Source organism: Balaenoptera musculus, chromosome 5 (genome assembly GCF_009873245.2).
Source record: "Balaenoptera musculus isolate JJ_BM4_2016_0621 chromosome 5, mBalMus1.pri.v3, whole genome shotgun sequence".
NCBI classification, from domain to species: domain Eukaryota; kingdom Metazoa; phylum Chordata; class Mammalia; order Artiodactyla; family Balaenopteridae; genus Balaenoptera; species Balaenoptera musculus.
Window position 1 is genome coordinate 47,454,228 of NC_045789.1, and position 23,761 is coordinate 47,477,988.

The 23,761-nt window shown below is 40.5% G+C and overlaps 1 long non-coding RNA gene across 5 annotated transcripts in view; it reads right to left on the minus strand.

Moving 5' to 3' along the window:
• Positions 1–677: 677 nt before the first annotated feature.
• Positions 678–23,761, minus strand: part of LOC118896117 — a 31,039-nt gene continuing 7,955 nt past the window's right edge. For 2 of the 5 annotated variants that reach the window (XR_005020092.1, XR_005020090.1), the window contains one exon: positions 9,983–10,010. This is a non-coding gene — a long non-coding RNA (uncharacterized LOC118896117). Of the gene's footprint in view, positions 713–9,982; positions 10,011–18,773; positions 18,879–19,794; positions 19,830–23,761 lie in introns of those variants that run through there. The other 3 variants (XR_005020091.1, XR_005020093.1, XR_005020094.1) reach the window with 3 other exon arrangements.

The following is a 23,761-nucleotide window of genomic DNA, read 5'->3' on the forward strand; positions in this document are numbered from 1 at the left end:
AATTTTATTTACTTATATTGTTTGCAAATGCTTATGTTGAAAACAGCTGATTAGTTTTTAAGAATGTGAACTCCCTACCATTGTTGGTAGGTTATTTTATTTACGCTCATCACAAAAGCTTAAAGTCACTTACTCCAACATCTCATCTGTTTGAGGAAACCCTTTTAGGATGAAATCATCAGTTTACCCAGCTTCTGCCTGATTTTTTTCACTGACTAGGAACAGTGCCTTAAATTCCACCCCCTCCTTGTTTTTTTTTTTTGGCAGGTAGGCATATATATATATATATATATATATATAAAATAAATATACAATTTAAATCCTTTCAACCAAGGAAGGCTATTTCAGAATTTCAGTTCTCATTTTGAAGTTAAGTATCATTCTACAACCAGACTACCTAGATTCAAAATCCTGGCTTTACTATTTTTTTTTTTTTTTTTTTTTATATATGGCTGTGTTGGGTCTTAATTTCTGTGCGAGGGCTTTCTCCAGTTGCGGCAAGTGGGGGCCACTCTTCATGGTGGTGCACGGGCCTCTCACTATCGCAGCCTCTCTTGTTGCGGAGCACAGGCTCCAGACGCAAAGGCTCAGCAATTGTGGCTCACGGGCCTAGTTGCTCCGCGGCATGTGGGATCTTCCCAGACCAGGGCTCGAACCCGTGTCCCCTGCATTGGCAGGCAGATTCTCAACCACTGCGCCACCAGGGAAGCCCCTGGCTTTACTATTGATACTTCACAGCTGTATGACCTTGGGCAAATTACTTAACCTTTCAGGGCTTCAATTATCTCATCTTTAAAACCTGTTTAGTAATAGCTCCTCCCTAATAGAATTGCTAAGAGATTAGATTACCTTTTAATTCTGCCCAGCACTGTGCTAGGAACTAAAAAAAATTTTTACTGAGGCTGCCTCTCTGACACAGTCTGCTGAGAGACAGATGTTTAAACAACTCTGATAAATAGGCCAAATCTTAGACAAGATGTATGAATGATGGGATTTCAAAGCACAGTAGAAGGAGCTATTCACTGCCTGTCAGAACAGGGAAGGCTTCATCAAAGAGTTGGAGGAGGGGCGAGAGCAAGGAAGACATTCCAAACAAGGGAAGAGAATGAGCAAAGATTCCGTGGTTTCAAAGGTAATGATGCTATGGGAAGGATAGGTAATTTGGCATTGCTACTGTGTAGCAGCCTTAGAGGGAGGCTGGTAGAGTGGGGAGAACACGGCACTTGGACTCCAGATTATCACTTATCAGCTTTGTGACATGGAGCACGTTAGCCTTTCTTTGTCTCATTTTTTCCTACTGCAAAATAGGGTAGTAATCGTGAGTTCTGATGGAGGATATCCATGTTCCTGCCCACAGGAGAACCTGAACTTAAAGGGCTTTCTTTCCCTTAGATTCAGTTAGTTGAGTTCAGGCAATGGGGAACAACAGCAACACCACAAAGAGTCTGGGTATTTATTCCCCAACGTTTCAAGTTTCAAGTTTCTTCTGTCTGTTTCATTTAGTCCCATCTGGATCAACAAGAGTGGATATTGGTTGGTAGGTATGATAAATTTTGGCAGATTGTGTTCCATGCCTCATTATTATACTCTGCTATAAAATGTATATAACATTGTTATAACACTGTTATACTCTGTTATATTCTGTTATACCAGAATCGGCCATTGCATAGCTGCATCCTTATTCATCCACAGTGAAAACCATGGGCTTGGAAGTCAGGACAATTGGATTCATGTTCCTTCACTTCCAAATATCATAAGCTATGCAACTTTCAAAACTGATATATTAGTTTGAGTATAGGCTAAGTTGCTGTAATAGAGATACCTCAAAATTCAGTGGCCAAAAAGGTAATCATTTCTCGCTCATGAAATGGTCCAGGAGGTGGTGAGCAGTCCAGAGAGACCTGTTAGCTATGCTTCTTAAGGTCATCCAAGAGTCCATGTTCCTTGTTGCTATCTTCTTGCTGCATCAACTTCTGATTGTTATCTCATCTGCTCTGATCAAAGCTGGTTCACCAACGCCATATCCATGGTCTATCCCATGGGAAGGGTGAAGAAGAGGAAGTGGAAGGAAAACAATTTCCTTTTAAGAAAGTGACATGAGCATAGCCATGTCACATCTGCTTACAGTCCACTGCAAAGAGTCACATGAACATATTTAGTTGCAGGGGTAGCTAGAATTTGTCATCTCTTATATAGTGCCAATATGCCCTACTAAAACTTGGGAGGAGGATCCTATTTATAAAAGGAAAGAATGAGAGGTGGATACTGGGGGAAAATCAGCAGTCTCAGAGGTAATATATTTACATGGATAAAAAATTTTTTTAAAAAATGAAGTATTACAGAATGAATGAGTATAGAATGTCTCCCACCTTTTTCACTGTCTGTAAAGTCCCCACCCCTCTCCTCAAGAAGTAAATACTTTATTAGTATCTTGTGTATCTTTCCAGAGTTTCCTTAAGCAACTTCAAGCAAATATATATATATGTTCTTATTTTCTACCCTACTCCATTTTTTATCAATGCATAAAAGAAAAACATACTATGTATATCATTCTACACCTTGTCTTATTTAACAATGTATTTTGCACATCCTTTTATATAAGTGTATAGTTATCTTCCTCATTCTTTTATACTACTGCCTAGCATTTTTTTAATATAAATTTATTTTTTATTTTTGGCTGCATTGGGTCTTTGTTGCTGCGCACAGGCTTTCTCTAGTTGTGGCGAGCAGGGGCTCTTCTTTGTTGTGGTGCGTGGGCTTCTCGTTGCGATGGCTTCTCTTGTTGTGGAGCACGGGTGCTAGGCACGCGGGCTTCAGTAGTTGTGGCACGTGGGCTCAGTAGTCATGGCTCGTGGGCTCTAAAGCACAAGCTCAGTAGTTGTGGCACATGGGCTTAGTTGCTCCACGGCATGTGGGATCTTCCTGGACCAGGGCTCGAACCTGTGTCCCCTGCATTGGCAGGCGGATTCTTAACCACTGTGCCACCAGGGAAGTCCCTGCCTAGTATTTTTAATGATGTATTGTTATCTATTTAACAGTCCCATTGGTAAATTCAGGATTGTTGCTAATCTTTTGCCATTACAAACAATGCTGCAGTAATAACTTTGTGCTTGTCATTTTGAACACGTGAAATCATATCTGTAAGATACATTTCCAGAAGCAAGATTAGCCAATCATATGATATTGAGCCAGTCTTTTGATCTCTTTGAGTCCCATTTTCTTATAAAATGAAGCTCATATTTACCTCATAGATATGGTCATTATGATACTGAAATAAATAAATATAAAATTACAATGCTATCAAAAACATAAAATAGAGATATATTTATCAAAATATGTCCAAAATCTGTACTGTAAAAACTACAAAACACTGCTGAAAGAAAAGAAACCTAAATGGAGAGATATATACCATGTTCATGGATTATAAGGCTCAATATTTTTAAAATATACAATAATTCTCCCTGAATCAATCTATAGATACAATGTAATCCCAATTGAAATCCCACGGAGTTTTTTTAAAATAGCAATGCACAACCTAATTCTAACATTTATGCAGAAACTGTTTTAGGATAGCTAAAACAGTTTTGAAAAAGAAGAGCAAAGTTGGAGAACTTAAACTACCTGATTTCAAGACTTTCTGAAAAACTATAACAATTAACACATTGTTGAATTGGCCAAAGTACAGTCATATAGTCCTTTGAAAGAGTATAGAGAGCCCATACCTGTATGGTCAACTGATTTTTGACAAAGGTGCCAGGGTAGTTTTGTGTGAAAGGATAGCCTTTTCAATAAATCATACCGGAACCATTGGATATCTATATAGAAAAAAAGAACCTCAACGCTTATTTCACTTATACACAAAGACTGAATCCAAATGGATCAGTCTATATGTAAACACGAAAACAGTGACACTTCTAGAAAAAAAATAGGAAAAATCTTAATGACTTTGAGTTAGGCAATGATTTCTTACAGGGGACACAGAAAGCACTACCTGACTGGACATCAACAAAACTCAAACTTTTGCTCCTTAAAAGACATGTTAAGAAAATGAAACAGCAAGCCACAGACTGGGAAAATTCTGCAACACTGGCAAAAATAAATTTTTTTTTAATGGGCAAAATATGTGAACACATGCATCTGTTAGGAAGCAGAGATATTTTTTTTTTTTAATTTATTTATTTATTTTTTATTTTTGGCTGTGTTGGGTCTTTGTTTCTGTGCGAGGGCTTTCTCTAGTTGCGGCAAGTGGGGGCCACTCTTCATCGCGGTGCGCAGGTCTCTCACTATCGCGGCCTCTCTTGTTGCGGAGCACAGGCTCCAGACGCGCAGGCTCAGTAGTTGTGGCTCACGGGCCTAGTTGCTCCGCGGCATGTGGGATCTTCCCAGACCAGGGCTCGAACCCGTGTCCCCTGCATTGGCAGGCAGATTCTCAACCACTGCGCCACCAGGGAAGCCCGGAAGCAGAGATATTGAATAATATTCTCCAAACTGAGAAGGAACTTTGAGACTGAAAAACGAAGTAAGAAACTCCATAAAGTACAGTTATGAAGTTTATTGTGGGTAACTTACATACAGGCAGGCTCGGGTGGACAATGGGTCCAGAGGCATTTGCAGCTGCACTTCGCGCCTCTAAAAGAGGTACAGGGGAATTTAAAGGGCCAAAGCTAAAAACAGAATCTGACCATTAGAGAGGTGCATGTCCACATGGACAGAAACTGGAGTTTTTTCCTGCCCCTGGGGGCGTCTCATGACCATTAACCATCTGCATCAGCAAAAGGCATTCTTCCAGTTTTCATGTCAGATGAAGGCAAAGACAAAAGTTGATAGGGAATTTATCTGGCTTGGGGGCATTCCTTGTGAGTGTGCTAAAGTTCAGTCATCCGGAGAGGGGAGGGGGTAGGACTGTGGTCCTAAGATGAGATGACAAAATGGAGTCAGTGTGGTTCAGCCACATAACATCATAAAAGAAGATATGTTTGGGCAAATGCACATGAAATGATATTTAACATCACTAGTCTTCAGGGAAATGCAAACTAAACCACAATTATATACCACCTACTAAAATGATGAAAGTTAGAAAAATTGGCAATACCACTTGTTAGGGAGGATGTGGAGTAACTGAAACTGTGATGCATCACCAGTGAGAATATAAGATATACAACCACTTTGGGCAATGGCTTGGCATTATAAAGTTAAACATTAAATAATAAACCATATAATTCAATAAGTCCATTCAGAGGTATTTACACAAGAGAGATAAGAACTTGTATCCACAAAAAGGATATTCATAGCAGCTTTATTCATAATAGCCAAAAAATGGAAAAAATCCAAGAGTCTCTCAACAGGTTAATTGGTAAATAAATTTTGGAATATCTGTATAATTGGATACTATTCAACAATAAAATAATCTACAGATACATGCAAAATGTGGATAGGTCTCAAAAGCATTATGCTGAGTAAAACAAGCCAGACACAAAAAAGTGTATACAATATGATTCCATTTATATGAAATGCTAAAAACACAGAATGTACTTACAGAAAGCAAAATAGTGGTGGCCTGGGGTCTCAGGTAGGGAGGACTAACTTGAAAGGGCACAAGAGGAATTTTTGGAGTGGTGAAAATGTTCCATATCATGATTGTAGTGATGATTATATGGGTGAATTAATTTGTCACAGCTCATTGATCTCTGTACTTAAAATGAGTATGTATTATTGCCTATCATCAATAGACATCAATAAAATTATACATCAGTAAAATTTATTTTTAAAATTACTGTACCAATGTAGCTGTTGTTACATCAAAAACTGTAAGAGTAGGTCTCTTTGTCTAGAAGTCATTACATACCATCCAACTTCTGTTTAGATTTATTGAATGCCGACTCTGTCAGGCATCATGCAAGGTATTTTGCATGCATGTTTCATTTAGTCATCGCAACAGCCCTCTGATATCACCCTATTTTACAGATGAAGATAGTGAAGCACAGAGACATTAAGAAAATTGTCCAATGTCCAGTTCTCATTGTGACACTAGTAAGTGGCAGAGCCAGGATTCAAACCCAGCTTGGTTACACACCATCCCCTCCTTAGCACTCACATCTTTCTTCATGCAGCTCTTTGGAATTTTACTTACCAAGTCTAAGAGAATCACCTCCATTTAGCATTTGAAGGAGAATCTTCAGATGTGAAGAGATAGCTGATCAGGCATACCTAACTCAGTTCTTACTGAGTATATATGTTTATCACAACCTGGAACATCTCCTGTGTATGCACTCAACATACCTTCGCTATTGTTGTTGTTTTGTATTTCACCTGACCCTTGCAATTCTCTTCCTTCCTGCTGCCACTGTCTTACTGACACCCAGGATCTCCTGATCCTGTTTAATGCTCTAGCCAGAATCCAGACAAAACCCCTCCCTATTTCCCCCTCAGCCTAACTGAAATTGATGGTTAGGCTTAAAAAAAAAAGAGAGAGAGACTTTAATGCTAGCGGAGTGCAAAAGGCAAATAAGCAAAGTGCATAATTAGGATTAAAACCATCTGACTTACAAAATATTTGTTCTTACCATTTGTTAATTAAATGTTTACCAGTCATGTATCATGGAAAAAAGCAAAGTATAAGACTGTGTACACTATGCTATCATTTCTGTAAAAAGAGCACAGAGAAAGAAAGGCTTCTTAGTGAACATGCATAGAATGTCTTCAGAAGGATGCACAGGAAACTGCTAATAGTGTTTGCCCCTGTGAAAAGGTTTATGGGGAAGGTGTAGGCCAAGGTAATAAACATTGTGGGTGCCTCAACCATATCCATTTTACCCAAATGCATTTGGAAAACTGACTTTCTCCAGGGATGTCTCTGATTGATAGAAATATGGTTCCATTCTCTTGACAGTGACCTGTTATATGTGAGCCAATACTATCTGGTGAAATGAGAGGAGAGGTTTGCTGGAAGCTTCTGGGATTATGCTTTCTCACTCTTAGGAGAAATTCACAAGAGGTCAGCTTTTCTCTCTTGGACAAAAACAAGGGAGCGTGAAGCCCAACTGTTTCCATTTTACAACTATGGAAGAAATCAGCCTTAAGCTGAAGCCCATGCATTAGAGAGCAGAGTAGAAAGACAGGAAAAATCTGGTCCTTGATGATGCTGTGTTAAACTGCTGAATCAAATAATTCTTGAACCCTATCTCACATTTCTTTGATAAGTGAGCTAATACATTTCCCTATTATTTAAACCAGTTTTAGTCAAGTGTCAGGTTTCTGCTACTTGCAGCTGGAAACAATTAATGCAGATGGAGACTTTTTTCCTTTTATATACTTTCTATCTTTTCCTTTTTAACTCATGTGCATGTACATCTATTTTAAAAGATTTTAAGAGTTTACTGTGTTCCAGGCATTGAGAAATAGAGAGTATTCGAGACAAGTTCCCTTTAATTTTAAGGGTTTTTAAAAGAGATTTGCTTCTTTCCTTTCAATGAGGTCAACTATCCCAACTCCTCTACAAGGAAGATATGGATTTACCCTTTACAGAGTTAATATAGGTTGAACTATATGAAATTGACATTTTTGCAGGCCGAAATGGTCAAATATTGGCAATTTTACAGTATGAATCACTAAACACAGTGTTCACGTAGAAGAAATTATACACATTACTACTAGGCGCATTAGTCTCCCCTGCCAGTGCCCTGAATATCCTGGCCATTAATGAAATTTCCCTTAGGCTTTACACAATTGCTGGCTATTTTCATCATTTCTACCTCTAGATCACAGAGAATTGATGGACAAAGACCAGAGTCCCATAGATCAGATCAATACACATTCATGCTGTCTACCCCTGTTTTTTTTTTGTTGTTTTTTTTTTTGTATTTTCTAGTGCCTGTCATTCCCTCTAGCAGATATTCCCTGCTTTCTACTTACAGAGAAAACCAAATCTTCCCAGCAGGAGTGCCCTATTCCCCATGATGTACAAAAATTGGTACCCGTGTCTCTAGCCCTCAGCATCCCTCTTCCTTTCCAAAGATGCTGGTCCCCAGACCCTGTCCTCTCAATTGTCTGATGGTGAAGCAGAAGGTAAAGAAAACAAAAAGATGCTAATATATCATGACATAGAGTATTGGTTAGCTATTTTGCATAAAAAATTACCCCAAATGTAGTGACTTAAAACAATAAACAGTGATTATCTCACAGTCTGTATGGGTCAGGAAGTCAGAAGCAGCCTATCTGGGTGGTTCTGCCTCAGAGTCTCTTATGACATTACAGTCATGATGTTGGTTGGGGCCGCCGTCATCTGGAGCCTTGGCAAGGGCTGAAAGGTCTGCTCCCAAGGCAGCTCACTCAGATACCTGGCAAATTGGCACTGGTTGTTGGTGAAACGATGCAGTTCTTCCCCATGTAGTTTTCGCCATAGGGCTGATTGAATGTCCTTATAACATGGCAGCTGACTTTCCCCAAATAAGTGATCCACAACAGAGAAAAGAGCAAGGTGGAAGCCACGAGGCCTTTTATGACCTAGTGTTAGGAAAATCACACTGTATCATCTCTGCAACATCCCATTGGCTATCAAATTATCTCTGTTCAATATAGGAGGTGACTACACAGGGGTTGCCAAGAGGCAAGAATCACTAGGGACTATCTTGGTGGCTACCACGTGTAGCTACTATGCCATCCTGCCTCTGACATGGTGACATACTATCCTGGAAAGACTTTGAATTGTTTTGTCACTGTTAAATTATTGTTTAATTTTGGTAATTTTTCATTTTTCGTATAAGTCTATACATAGGAGAGACATTTAGTGAATAGTTACTTACATATGTATCTAATAAAGCAACTTTAAAAAATGGAAGGGCTAACACCCTTATTGAAAAGTTTTGACATGGCTACTGTGCATGCCCAATTGATATTCTAGTTTCAGTAGCAAATTATATTAATAATAATTATTATTATTATTAAGGGAGCTGGAAGAGTGATTGGACACGAATCAAATTCATCCTCCCAGAGAGGACTGGGGAGAAAAAAGAGGCCAAGTCCATCAATTCGTTTTAGGGTTAATCCAAAGCTGAGTCTGATCACCTCTCTCTTTCTCTCTCTGATCCTTCTTTTTTAAATAAATTTATTTATTTTTGGCTGCATTGGGTCTTCGTTGCTGCGTGCGGGCTTTCTCTAGTTGCTGCGAGCAGGGGCCACTCTTCGTTGCGGTGCACGGGCTTCTCATTGCGATGGCTTCTCTTGTTGCGGAGCCTGGGCTCTAGGCACGCAGGCTTCAGTAGTTGTGGCTCACGGACTTAGTTGCTCTGCAGAATATGAGAATCCTCCCGGACCAGGGCTTGAACCGTGTCCCCTGCACTGGCAGGCAGATTCTTAACCACTGCGCCACAAGGGAAGTCCCTCTGGCCCTTCATATCATCAGCCTTCCCAGTCAGATGAAACAAAGTAACCAGAAAGGGACTGAATTTAAACGTGTAATCAACTCTTCCTCTGGTCCTATGCGATGACAAAGTTTATATTTGTGTTTGGATTAAAAACATTTTTTACTTTTAATTTTTATTTAGATAAATTACATATGTGTGCATATGTGTGTGTATATACACAATTTGTTTATTTATTTATAAGAATCTTTAATAATCTAACCTCTCAGAAAAAGCACATTAATATGCTGTGTATTTTCTTCTAAAACAGTGAATATTTTAATATAATTAAGGCGATGATAAAAATAGTATTTTATCCTTTGTTTTCTATTTAACATTTTTATATTGTTGACGATTCAAGAACATTACTTTTTTTTTTTTTTTTTTTTATATTTATGACTGTGTTGGGTCTTCGTTTCTGTGCGAGGGCTTTCTGTAGTTGCGGCAAGTGGGGGCCACTCTACATCGCGGTGCACGGGCCTCTCACTATTGCGGCCTCTCTTGTTGCGGAGCACAGGCTCCAGAGGCGCAGGCTCAGTAGTTGTGGCTCACGGGCCCAGTCGCTCCGCAGCATGTGGGATCCTCCCAGACCAGGGCTCGAACCCGTGTCCCCTGCATTGGCAGGCAGACTCTCAACCACTGCGCCACCAGGGAAGCCCAAGAACATTACTTTTTAATAGTCCATTGATTATTTCTGATTATAGATGTACTATGACCTCTGAAAAAAATTTGGAAATTTCTGAAAAATATAAAAACAAGGCTGACTCATAATCCTACCATTCAGATAGCAATTGTCAATATTTCCATATATTCACTTCTAGATTTTTTTCTACCCATATTTACATATATAGATAAATATATATTTGTAAAAACAAAAGGGGTATTTTGTTTTATAGTCATCTTGTTCCCTTAAAAGTATATCAAAACATCTTTCCATATAATGCATATAAGCCTTCATTACATTTTTAATGACCACAACTACCCATTGATATCTAGATTATTTCTATATTTCATTTTTTAAAATAAGTCTGTGGTCAACAGCCTAGCACATATATCTTTCACTACTCATTTAGTTATTTCCTTAGAATACATTCCGGGAAGTGGGATTGATGGATATTGTAGGGACTTGAGAATACCCCTCATTTATAGCCACCTCTCTCTAACTGTCCCCAGTGCTCTACATTTCAGGAGTGTTGTAGAAATATTCTTTACTTGTATGGATTGCTATGTGTAAAGATTATAAAGTAGAAATATATCCATTGGGGTCTTTTTGTTCTCGTTGTTGTTGTTGTTATTGTTTTGGTTTTGGTTCAAGCAGCAAAGATAGACCCTGGCTGAAGTTATTAAGACAGACATTTGTTACAAGCGTCTGGGTAGCTCACCCAGGAGTGAACTCTCAGGCCTCACAGAGGGAGGAACCATCCCTTCAGGCATTACTAATGGCAGGACTCAGCTTCATTTCCCAACTTTCTGTCACTCTGCCTGAAACTCAGATGCCCAAGGTAATAATCTGACTGGCCTGGCTTATATTGCGTGCCCACACCTTGGCCAGTGAGTGTGCATATGTACACCCGCACTTTGATGGATCCCATCAAAATCACAAGGCACAGACATATTTAGTCCCCAAAAGAAAAAATGTAAATACTCTTTCCAAAAGAAGGGGTAAAGGCAGCTGGACAGGCAAAGGCAACAGTGGGTATATCAGGATGCTATTTGTATTCAAATACACATATGAAAGAAGGATATAAGTTCATGTCTGTAGCCTTCTTCAAATGATAACAGACAAGGCATTAAGTAAATATGTTTCAATGTTTAAGCATAAGTTGGGGGGTCCAGGTAAGGCTCAGAGGGAAATGATCCTTAATACTAAGCAAAATTCTTCTGTTAAGAGGGGAGGCCCATGATGGGTAGACAGTGACCCTCCAGCAAATTCTAAAGTGGAGTTTGGGGTGCAAGACGTTTATTAGAGATGTAGAAAGAAATGGGATGAAGCCAGATTGGGCACAGGGGGAATCTGAACCATAATATAGACCCAAAGAAGCCTCAGGCAACACAGTGGGAAGTTCTGGAGCATCAGAGTTGTACCCCTTCGGGCAGAGACAACAGGTCCTATGTTATAGCACAGGGAACTATATTCAATATCCCATAATAAACCATAATGGAAAAGAATATTTAAAAGAATATATATGTATAACTGAATCACTTTGCTGTATACCAGAAATTAACATAACATTGTAAATCAGCTATACTTCAATAAGAAATAAATAAATAAAATCTTTGCCTTATTTATTTTTGGCTGCGTTGGGTTTTCGTTGCTGCGTGTGGCCTTTCTCTAGTTGCGGTGAGCGGGGGCTACTCTTCATTGCGATGCGTGAGCTTCTTATTGCGGTGGCTTCTGTTGTTGCAGAGCACAGGCTCTAGGTGCGCGGGCTCAGTAGTTGTGGCTCGTGGGCTCTAGAGCTCAGGCTCAGTAGTTGTGGCGCACGGACTTAGTTGCTCCGCGGCATGTGGGATCTTTCTGGACCAGGGCTTGAACCCGTGTCCCCTGCATTGGCAGGCGGATTCTTAACCACTGCACCACCAGGAAGGTCCCTGATTCACTTTGTTATACAGCAGAAACTAACACAACAATGTAAAGCAATTATACTCCAATAAAGATGTTAAAAAAAAAATCTTTGCCATTTTTATAGTAAAGAGTAACTTATAGTTTTTTAAATTTAAATTTATATCACAATTAGTGATTGAATTTTTAAAATATTTTTACTAGCCATTTTTTTCTTCCTTTATAAATTTCCTACTTATATCATTTGCCTATTATTTTCATAAGGAGTGTTTAACCTTTTTTCTTGAGCTAGTTTAACATTTTTTCTAACTTTTATGTGTAAAAGATATCAACCCTTATTACAGATAAACAAAATTCTCTTTCTGCCTGCAAAATAGTCCATCATATGAGCACATCAAAATTTATGTAATACTCCCTGGTTATTGAATATTAGGTTGTTTTCATTTTTTTCTCTCTCTCTTTTCTCTCTTTCCTTCCTCCTTACCTCCTTTTTTTATTTTCTTCCTTCTTTCCTCTGTTCCTTTCATTCTTCCTTCCTGCTATCATACAAAGCACAATAAACATCTTTGCATACCTGTGTCTAAATTTCTATTATTTCCTTAAGAAATGCTCCTGAAAGCGAAATTACTGAATCTATAAGGGTGATATTTTAAAACTCTTGATACATAGAGTTATTTTTCAGAAAGAGCCAACAAATTTATATTCCCACTACCAATATATTGGGGTCCCCAAGTCACCATACATTCATAAAAAAAATAATTACTTAAAAATAGAACTACCATATGATCCAGCAATTCCACTCCTGGGTAAGTGTCCAAAGGAAATGAAAACAGGATATCAAAGAGATATATGCACTCCCATGTTTATTGCAGCACTATTCACAGTAGGCAAGGTATGGAAACAACTTAAGTGTCCATCAGTGGATGAATGGAATATTATGCAGCGATGAGAAAGAAGGAAATCTTGCCATTTGCAACAACATGGATGGACCTTAATGGCACTATGCTAAGTAAGATAAGTCAGACAGAAAAAGACAAATACTATATGATATCATTTATATGTAGAACCAAAAATAAACTGAAGTTGTAAAAACAGAGAGTAGAATGGTAGTTACCAGGGACTGGGTGTGAGGGAATTGAGGAAATGTTTAAGGGTACAAACTTGCAACCAGTAGATAAATAAGTTCTGGAGATCTAATGCACAGCATAGTGATTGTAGACAACAGTACTGTATTATAAAAATCAAAGTTGCAGGACTTCCCTGGTGGTCCAGTGGTTAAGACTTTGCGCTTCCACTGCAGGGGGCATGAGTTCAATCCCTGGTGGGGGAACTAAGATCCCACATGCCATGCAGCACGGCCAAACAAAAAAAAAAAAAGGCATTAAAAAAATGTCAAAGTTGCTGAGAGACTAGACCTTAAACATTCCCACCACAAAAAAGAACTGATAATTATGTAATGTGATAGAGGTGCCAGCTAACGCTATCATGGTAATCACACTGCAACATATACATGTATCAAACCAACACATTGTACACCTTAAACTTACATCAATTATATCTCAATAAAAATAACTTCTAAAACATAAAAGAAAAAATATTCCCTTCACATGTACCCGACACTGCCCAAGGGAAGCCTTTTTGGTCTTGGAGCGAGCCCAGAGGGTTCAAGCCTGTGCAGATAAATACAGAAGTCCTAGAGAGGTCTTTTCAGCTAGCCTGTGCAACTAAGAATTGGTAGTATTGACATACCTACAGCTGCTTGCTGCAAGATTCATTCTACTCCATTTTATCATTTTTTAGAACTTCCACATAAGCTGTGTGCTTATCCATGGAATTTCTTACAAGCCAAGAATGCATTTTAAATTGAACAGAGACATTAACAGGAAACCACGCATAGGTGTTAAATACACTTGCCTAGGAAAGACATAGACTAAGAAGTGATTAAAGGATTCAATCCTGGCATGAAGGAAATACAAAGTATCTGGCATTCTTCTGTAGAATTGTAATGTGAGATAAAGTCAGATAAATGACTTTTTCATGATTAAACACTTGTGGAATCATTGAATAGTAGTCAAAATATTTATATATATATATTTAATTTATTCTATTAATTTACAAAGTTGTGTTAGTTTCTGATGTACAGCAAAGTGATTCAGTTATATATATATATTTTTTTCATATTCTTTTCCATCATGGGTTATCACAGGATATTGAATACAGTTCCCTGTGCTCTACAGTAGGACCTTGTTGTTTATCCATTCTATGTATAATAGTTCGCAACTGCTAATTCCAGATTTCCAGTCCATCCCTCCCCCACCCTCAAAAGATTTATATTTATGTACCAGCTATTTCCTATACTGTTAATACTCTTCTACTTATTTCTTCAAGGTAATAGTGCTCAATTTATGCCATTTCATATAGAAGTAGGAATATGACTTCAGTATAGAAACAATGAAAAGGAGAAATGAAAAATGGAAGAGAAAAAGCAAAAAATCCTTAGCAAATATTTTCTATACCCAATTTTTTTTTTTTAAAGTAAGCGGTACCTTATTTTATTCTATTTATTTATTTATTTATTTATTTTTGTCTGTGTTGGGTCTTCGTTTCCGTGCCAGGGCTTTCTCTAGTTGCGGCGAGCGGGGGCCACTCTTCATCGCGGTGCGCGGGCCTCTCACTATCGCGGCCTCTCTTGTTGCGGAGCACAGGCTCCAGACGCGCAGGCTCAATAATTGTGGCTCACGGGCCTAGTTGCTCCGCGGCACGTGGGATCTTCCCAGACCAGGGCTCGAACCCGTGTCTCCTGCATTGGCAGGCAGATTCTCAACCACTACGCCACCAGGGAAGCCCCTATACCCAATTTTTAATCATATCTAAATTTTTCCCACTTACAAAATTTTCTGTGCATTTTAGATACCTCATAAAATTATGTAAATATACTTTAGCAGGCTGTAATCATCACTTAACTATAGAAACACAATCTAAACCTTTCCTAGAACCATGAAATTCTGTCTCAATTGTTAGATATAATAATCATTACTATTTGTTTGGGCCTAACTATTGGATCTAGTAGTTGCTTTCCACACGCTCTCAATTAACTGGCACAGCAATTGCGAAGTGGGATTTACCAAAAGCAAAACCTGAGATAAGAAATTGTGTGCAGGGCTTCCCTGGTGGCGCAGTGGTTGAGAGTCTGCCTGCCGATGCAGGGGACACGGGTTCGAGCCCTGGTCTGGGAGGATCCCACGTGCCGCGGAGCAGCTGGGCCCGTGGGCCGCAATTGCTGAGCCTGCGCGTCTGGAGCCTGTGCTCCGCAAGGGGAGAGGCCGCGATGGTGGGAGGCCCGCGCACCGCGATGAGGAGTGGCCCCCGCTTGCCACAACTGGAGAAAGCCCTCGCACAGAGGCGAAGACCCAACACAGCCATAAAAAAAAAAAAAAAAAAAAAAAAAAAAAATTCCAGTGGCTTCCTATTAAAAAAAAAAAAAAAAAAGAAAAGAAATTGTGTGCAAGTAGATTATTTGGGAGGTGATCCCAGGAAGCACAAAGGAGATAGTGGAGAAAACGAGACAGGCAGGAGAGAAAAACCAATACGGGGTTTGTCAATGAGCTGGTTACCACTGTGGGGAATGGGGACTTGATCCAGCGGGGGACCCACTGAAGAGCCGTCTTAATGTGCCTCGGAGTTCTTCCACTGCGAGCCAGGAAGACTGTCTCTCACTGGTGGAGGGTTGCATTTGGGGACATTAAATCCCTGGTGCTTCTGGGCTGTGCAAGTCCCTGTGCACCAGAGGAAGCGCAGGGGCAGGGAAGGAGCTGGAAGTAGGCAGAAGTGGGCAGCTGCCCTGGGCTGAGGGGCTCTGGGGCATGGCATCGCCAGTGTCTGCTGTAGTATTACTAACCTGGTTTTGAAGTCGAATAAACTGGGATTCAGAAAGGTTACTTGCCCAAAGTTACATTGCAAGTGAGTGGCAGAACTGGGGATCCATTTAGTGTGACTATAATGCCGTGTTCTTTACTCTTCCTAAAACATGTTAATGTTGTACGCACACCCTAATGATTCTGGAATTAATCACAGAAATTTGGAGCTAGGAAGTATATTATACATTGCTGAGTCGGTTCCCCAGGATGAGGAATCAGGAGTCAGGAAGGCTATATTAACTTGTAAGTCTGAGATCATAGAGCTGGATGGTTTCAGAGTAGGACGAGCACTGCAGACTGCCATACACTTCTCCTTCCACTACAGTGCACGGCCCGCTTTGTAAATATATTTAACTCATTAATAAAATTAAAAGATACATATTTATTTTTATTACAAATCTAATATACATTTTAAAGGTAAAATTACAGAATGGCCTCATTTCTTCTAAGTAGTATCATGAGCCCTCTGTCTAATGGAATCTTAAAGATTGTTCCATATTTGATTATTTCTCTTCTTGCTGCCTAATACTTTCTCCTAGGAAGTCATCGCCTAAATAAAAGTGTCATAACTGAAATTAAATCAGGAGCTAAAAATAAATGAACTACTTGTTTTAGTCTCTAGGAGCCACTTTGGATGAACTAAAGTGTTATTCATTTAGCAAACTAAAAATCGCCCGCATAATTCTACTCATGTTCACCATTTCCTCAGGTGCTATGAACAGGGACTCCTGTAGTTTTAAAATATGAGCAAAGTAATATAAGATGTTTTCTCTAGTGCAAAAGGCAATCTATAAAGACCCATCATAAGACTGTAATGACAATCATTTAAAATGAGAAAAAAAAGTCATTATACCATTTTTATCATGATTTGATGAACTAATTCAAGGAAGCACAGTAAATATTCTCATTTAAAATTACACTAAAATTAGACACATTGCTTGTGTCTAGGGGAAAACAAATCTTTTGTCAAAATTTTAACTTGCAAATTAATGCCATATGCAGGGATTCTGATTTAGTATGATCAAAGTCACACATCTGATAATGATATGAGTCCTCACAAGGAAGACCCTATGTCCACACACAGACTAGTTATTTTCTTTATTATTTTTGCAGTTGTTTAAAAAAATCCTCATGTTATTTATATTCATTTTATAAATATTTAGTTTATATTATGCCACATGAATTGCTTTGAAGTTTTGTCCTTCTTTTCCCCTACTCATTGCCACAAAGAGTAGGATGCAACATCCTTTATTCCCAACTTATTGGAGTGATGTAATTTTTTTCATAGTGGACTTTTTCTTGTCCCTGTATAATCTTGAGTATTTCTGCCTTTGTATATGTGAATTTCCAAGAATGTCCTTCTTCCCATCTGGGGGAAGAGGGAACAAAAGAAGGAGACCAAAGAGGAGAGGAAGGTGCAGAGCAAGTATGGAAATAATCAACCTTTCCAAAAGAATCAGTGTAATAAAAATACTTATTTAAAGAAATATAATGTGTTGCATTCATACATATTTGGATAGCAGCAGCTGGTTTGTTTCAAGATCCAGGGAGATTTTTTTCCCTGATGGAAATATATATAATCATATGGCTAAAAGAGAGCCTCCAATTTCATCCTTTCACTTTCAGACAGACCTATCCCTAAGTAATTTTGGGTAGACAGGCTTCATTATCTTTGAAAAGGTTGATAAGAAGAGAAAGTGTCTTTTGAAAAGTACCCTTAGTAAACATTTGTATTGTAAAGTACAATTCAACTCTAAAAATGTCAATACCTTTATCTCTCACTTTAAGAAGTGCCTCAAAGTAGCACAGTTGCTACTTTCTATCTGTATTCAAGATTTTGTACTAAGTACTGTTCTGTAGTGTTCTCAGACTTCTTAGATAATGGCCCACTTAGCAAATGCTACCTTCCCCAGAGCTCTCCAGCAAATCTTCAACACCAAATGGGTGTCCAACAATTCCTTTCAAATCTGACACTATGCAGAGCCCACAAATTAAGGGCTCAGTCCCAAAAGACTGCCCCCACTTCAGACGCCAGCTACAAATTCAGGGGGCCATCTGCACTTCTGATGGACCAGCTTGACTACTAATTGAGGGTTTCTATGACCCCTCTGCAGGTTTGATAATTCGATAGAATGACTCACAGAACTCAGGAAAGCACTGTACTTAGAATTACTGTTTTATTATAAAGGATACAGCCAAATGGAAGAGATACATAAGGCAAAGTCTGCAATGGGGGAGGCCTGGGAGCTTGTGCCAGCCTCCTGGTACATTGATATACTTACCAATCAGGAAACCCTCTGAACCTCCTTAGAGTTTCTATCAAGGTTTCATTATATAGGCATGATTGATTAAATCACTGGTCATGATTGGACTCAATCTCCCTATACCATTAGCAGTCACTCCCCGTTCTCCCCTCCCACAAGCCACCAGTAATCTACTTTCTGCCTCTATGGATTTGCCCACACTGCACATAACATATAAATGGAATCATACAATACATGGTTATTTGTGATTGGCTTCTTTCACCTAGCACAATATTCTCAAGTTTCATCCATGTTGTAGCACGTATCAGTAATCCATTCCTTTTCATTGCCAAATAATATCCCATTGTATAGATATACCACATTTTGTTTATCTATTCATCAGTTGATGGACATGGTCTGTTTCCACTTTTTGGCTATTGTGAATAATGCTGCTATGAACATTCGCACACAAGATTTTATGTGAAATATGTTTTCATTTCTCTTGGATATGTACCCAGGAGTAGAGTTGCTGTGTCATATGGTATCTCTATATTCAACCTTTTGAAGAGTTACCAGACTGTTTTCCAAAGCAGCAGCTTTTACATTCCCATCAGTAGTGTATGAAGAGCACTAGATCTTGTATTTCCCTCCACCCACAAAGCAATTAAAAGTCTTACCTTTGGTCCAATTTTTTAAAACCTGGGAAAGGATTTTATTTGGCCTGGCCTGGGTCAGATGCTGACCTGTTTTCTCACCTCTGTTGTAAGAAAAGGGGTCATATAAAAAGATGGTTATCCAACACATGGCTATGGGAAGGAGTGTTTCCCTGGGAAAGGATACACTGCTATACTGGGCAGAAAAAACGCCTGCCACAGAAGCCTAAGATGTAAGAATACTGCTACCCCCAAGGGTAATTGTAACTGTGTAGGAGCATTGGGTTGATACAATGACTGCGAGGGTGCCTCTGGCATTTAGGTGGCATCTGGGGCCTGGAGGTGTAAATATCCTGAAATGTGCAAAACAGTCTCATTCAATAAAGATTTGTCCTGCCCAAAGGCCAATCATGTTCCAGTTGACAAACTCAGTTCTGTAATAATAAACTCTTCCTTTTTTTAGTTGGGAACATGCCTACTCAAAATAAAGATTTTATTTCAGCCTGCCTTTGTAACTAGATTAGGCCAGGTGACCAAGTTCTAGTCAATGGGATGGAAGTGGAAGTGATGTGTGTGACATCTGAGAAGTGTCCTTAGAGAGAGGGGTTATGCCCTCTCTTTGCCATTCTCCCTTCCTGCTAGCTGGGATGCAGATGTGATGGCTGGCGCTGGAACAGCCATCCAGACTATGGAATGGAAATCCCATTTTAAGAAACGGTGGAACAAGATGGGAGGAACAGGATGATCAGAGACTGTCATACCCACTCTAGGCGGCCCATGGTTATGTGGGAAGGAATACACTTCTATCTCTTTTTTTTTTTAATATAATGACTTTATTTATTTTTTATAAATTTATTTATGTATATTTTATTTTTGGTTGCCTTGGGTCTTCGTCGCTGCGCGCGGGCTTTCTCTAGTTGTGGCGAGCAGGGGCTACTCTTCGTTGCAGGGCGCGGGCTTCTCATTGTGGTGGCTTCTCTTTGTTGCGGAGCACGGGCTCTAGGCACACGGGCTTCAGCGGCTGCAGCGCGGGCTCAGTAACTGTGGCTCTAGGGCTGCAGAGCGCAGGCTCGGTAGTTGAGGCACACAGGCTTAGTTGCTCCGCGGTATGTGGGATCTTCCCGGACCAGGGCTCAAACCGTGTCCCCTGCATTGGCAGGTGGATTCTTAACCACTGCGCCACCAGGGAAGTCCCTAGATAGTTATTGTTTTAAGTCTAATGTTGCTGAAGGCTCACATTAGGTGTAGCCCCAGTCCCTTGGGCTTATGGTATTATTTCCTTGGCTTAAAGTTTAGTATTATCTTTAGTTCATAGCTTCCTTGTGAGAATTATTTAAAATTACTTTCCTTCTTGGTTGAGATTAATTTGAAACTAGATACTGATAAATATAATCTGTAAATCCACTCAACAGGCATACAAATAGCAAAAAAGTTACAGTATATCCTGAAAGCAGACAGCAAGGATGCCACTATCGACCTCTTCTAGTCGTAGAATCTTCCTTAGGGTATTTCCCTCACTGCCTGTGACATGAGTCGCCCAAGTAAGAACAGCTATGTCCATCTGTATATGTGTAGGGCACCTCCCTCACTAGTATATGAATGCAATGAGCACACTACCAGACACATAGCAGGCATTCAATACACATGTGTTAAGTGAACGAATAAGGAAGAAAAGTAGATCTTTGTAGGTAGATCTCGAAGATCTTGATCTTGTACGCAATGAAGAACCATGGCAGAGCTGTTTTGGAGCTTTGTTTGTTTATTGTTTTAACAAGAAAGTGAATGATCAGATCTGGTTTTTAGGCTTATAAAATGAGCAGCAGAGTGGAGGATGGACTGGAGTTGGAGAGGGGAAACTAGAGGTGAGGAGACTGGTCAGGGGGCTAGCGCAACAGTCCAGGTGAAAGATGCAAGAGCCTTGGACTTCCCTCGTGGCGCAGTGGTTAAGAATCCGCCTGCCAGGACTTCCCTGGTGGCGCAGCAGTTGGGAGTCCGCCTGCCAGTGCAGGGGACACGGGTTCGAGCCCTGGTCTGGGAAGATCCCACATGCCGTGGAGCAACTAAGCCCATGCGCCACACTACTGAGCCTGCTCTCTAGAACCCGTGAACCTCGGCTGCTGAGCCCATGTGCCGCAACCGCTGAGGTCTGCGCACCTGGAGCCCGCGCTCGGAGATGGGAGGGGCCCCCACGGTGGGAGGCCCACACACCGCAGCGAGGAGTGGCCCCTGCTTGCTGCAGCTGGAGGGAGCCTGCGCCCAGCGACGAGGGCCCAATGCAGCCAAAGAATAAATAAATACATAAATTTATTAAAAAAAAAAATCCACCTGCCAATACAGGGGACACGGGTTCCATCCCTTGTCCGGAAAGATCCCACACGCCGCGGAGCAACTAAGCCCGTGCGCCACAACTACTGAATCTGCGCTCTAGAGCCCGTGAGCCACAACTACTGAGCCCGCGTGCCACAACTACTGAAGCCCATGCTCTTAGAGCCCATGCTCCGCAACAAGAGAAGCCAGCGCAATGAGAAGCCCGTGCACCACAGCAAACAGTAGGTCCCGCTCGCCACAACTAGACAAAGCAGCAACAAAGACCCAACGCAGCTAAAAATAAATTTTAAAAAAAATTTAAAAAAAAAAAAAATTTTTAGTTATTAAAAAAAAAAGAAAGATGCAAGAGCCTGAACTATGGCAGAGACCAGGCGAATGGGTATGAGATAAAGTTCATGAGATGGAGTTGACAGCACTTGATGACTAATTGGCAGTGGGGGTGAGGAAAGTGGGATTAATTCAAGTTGTCTAGTTTGCAGTGTGAGACTAGAGCTCAGGAGGAAGGCCCGGGGGGTGGAGGGGAAGCGATGTATTTGGAGGTGATAATTAAAACAATATTTGATGACGTTTCTCCCAAGGGGAGTATATATTTGAAAGATGGGTCCATCCTATCACTACTCACCTTTAAAACTGTTGGCCACCTATCTATGATCTAAAAGATAAAATCCAACTGTCTTTTTTTTTTTTTTTTTGGCTGTGCCGTGCAGCTTGTGGGATCTTAGTTCCCCGACCAGGGATTGAACCCAGGCCACAGCAGTGAAAGTGCCAAGTCCTAACCACTGGACCACCAGGGAAGTCCCCAAATCCAAATATCTTAATCTGATATTCAAAACCCTGCCCAGTCTAGTACAAGCCTATCTCTTGCTCAGTCATTTATTCAACCCACCAGCCTTCACATAGAGCCTGGAAATGCCATGGTCTATGTTGGGGACAGAGAGATAATAAGTCTTGGCTGTTGTCCTGGGGGGAGGTCTACTGCAGAAGAGAGACAACAAAACAGACCATTAGCTTTCGATAAAATCAGGATAGTAATGGGGACGATCTCATAGGGTTGTAGCAGGCATTAAGTGAGTTCATACACATAAAGCCCTTAAAACAGTGCTGAATATGCACTAGCTATTATTATTATAGGAGAGGCATGTACTGGGACTGGGGGTGTGGCTCCCTTGACTGGGCGACCACTGAGTTGAATCTTGAAGAGCATTTAAGTTAGCCAGGATAAACGGAGAAGGGGTGGGGCTGGGGAGACATTCCTGAACTTCCTCCTATTCCCTTGTATAGTGAGATGAATAGTGGCCACCCAAAATATACGTCCATGTCCAAGTCTCTGGAACCTGCGAATGTTACTTTATTTGTAAAAAGGTAAAGATTTGCAAATGTAATTAAATTAAGGTTCTTATGATCAGATCATCCTGGATTATCTGAGTGGGCCCTAAATCCCATGACGAATATCCTTGTAAGAGACAGAAGAGGAGAAGGCCATGTGAAGATGGAGCCAGAGATGGGAGTGATGTGAACATAAGCCAAGGAAGTTAAGGAATGCAGACAGTTACCAGGGGCTGGAAGAGGGAAAGAAGGATTCTCTCCTAGAGTCTCCAGAGGGAGTCTGGCCTGCCAGCACCTTGGTTTCCAATGTCTCGCCCCATGAACTGCGAGAGAATAAATCTCTGTTATATTACTGCTTCCACCGCCACCTCCCAGTTTGTGATAATGCGTTACAGCAGCCCCCGGAAACGAATACACCTTGTTATTCTGAGTCTTCTCCACAGCTAGTTCTTTGCTAGTGGTGAAGAGGACACAGGCCTAGCTCTCACGGAACCTGTGTTCTTGTTGAGGGGACCACATAAAAATGAACAAATAGAAAATTTATTTTTAATAGTGGAGTGTTAGGTGCTGTGAAAGTAGAGCACCAGAATTGTATATCCAGTTGTCCACTTGCCATCTCTACTTAAATACCTAATGGGCATCTCAAACTTAACTTTCCCCAAATAGAAGTGCCTGGAGGTGCCTGGCAGTGGAAGCTGATTGATCCACACAGTCAGGAAAGGCCTCTGCGAGGAGGTGACACATGCAGGAATGCTGAGGGTGAGCTCAGGCAGTGACTGAACGAGGGCGGTTCAGAGCAAAATGCTCATTTTTTGGTTTTGTTTTTAGGAAGGAAAGCAGCCCTTGAGAATGACGAGAGGACGAGGATGAAAATAACAAGGGGGAGGGGTAACAGAAGGAGTAAGGGTCCCGAGGAGGCAGAAGTGATGTGAGGCTAAGGGGAGAAAGCAGAGCAGGGATCAGGGTCCTCGAAGGGAGAAGCAGGAAGAGAGCAGGGGTTAAACAATGCTGACTCAAAACTCAAACTGTCGGAGTTTGAATCCTGGCTCTGCCACTTATGGGTTACAATATAGTAGGAAATCACATTATTTGGATCTTGATGTCCTCCACTATAAAATAAGGATACTAATAGCTCCTACCGCATAGGAATTTGTTCGGAGAATTAAATATATTAATATGTGTGAAGTACTTGGTTCCATGTCTGGCGCAGAGCATGCAATCAATGTCATTATTACTATAGAGATCATGAGAAGGGACATCAAGTCTGGAATCAGAATGTGAGTACTGGAAGCAACTTCAGAAGCATCTGATCTAATTCCTTCACTGTACAAAT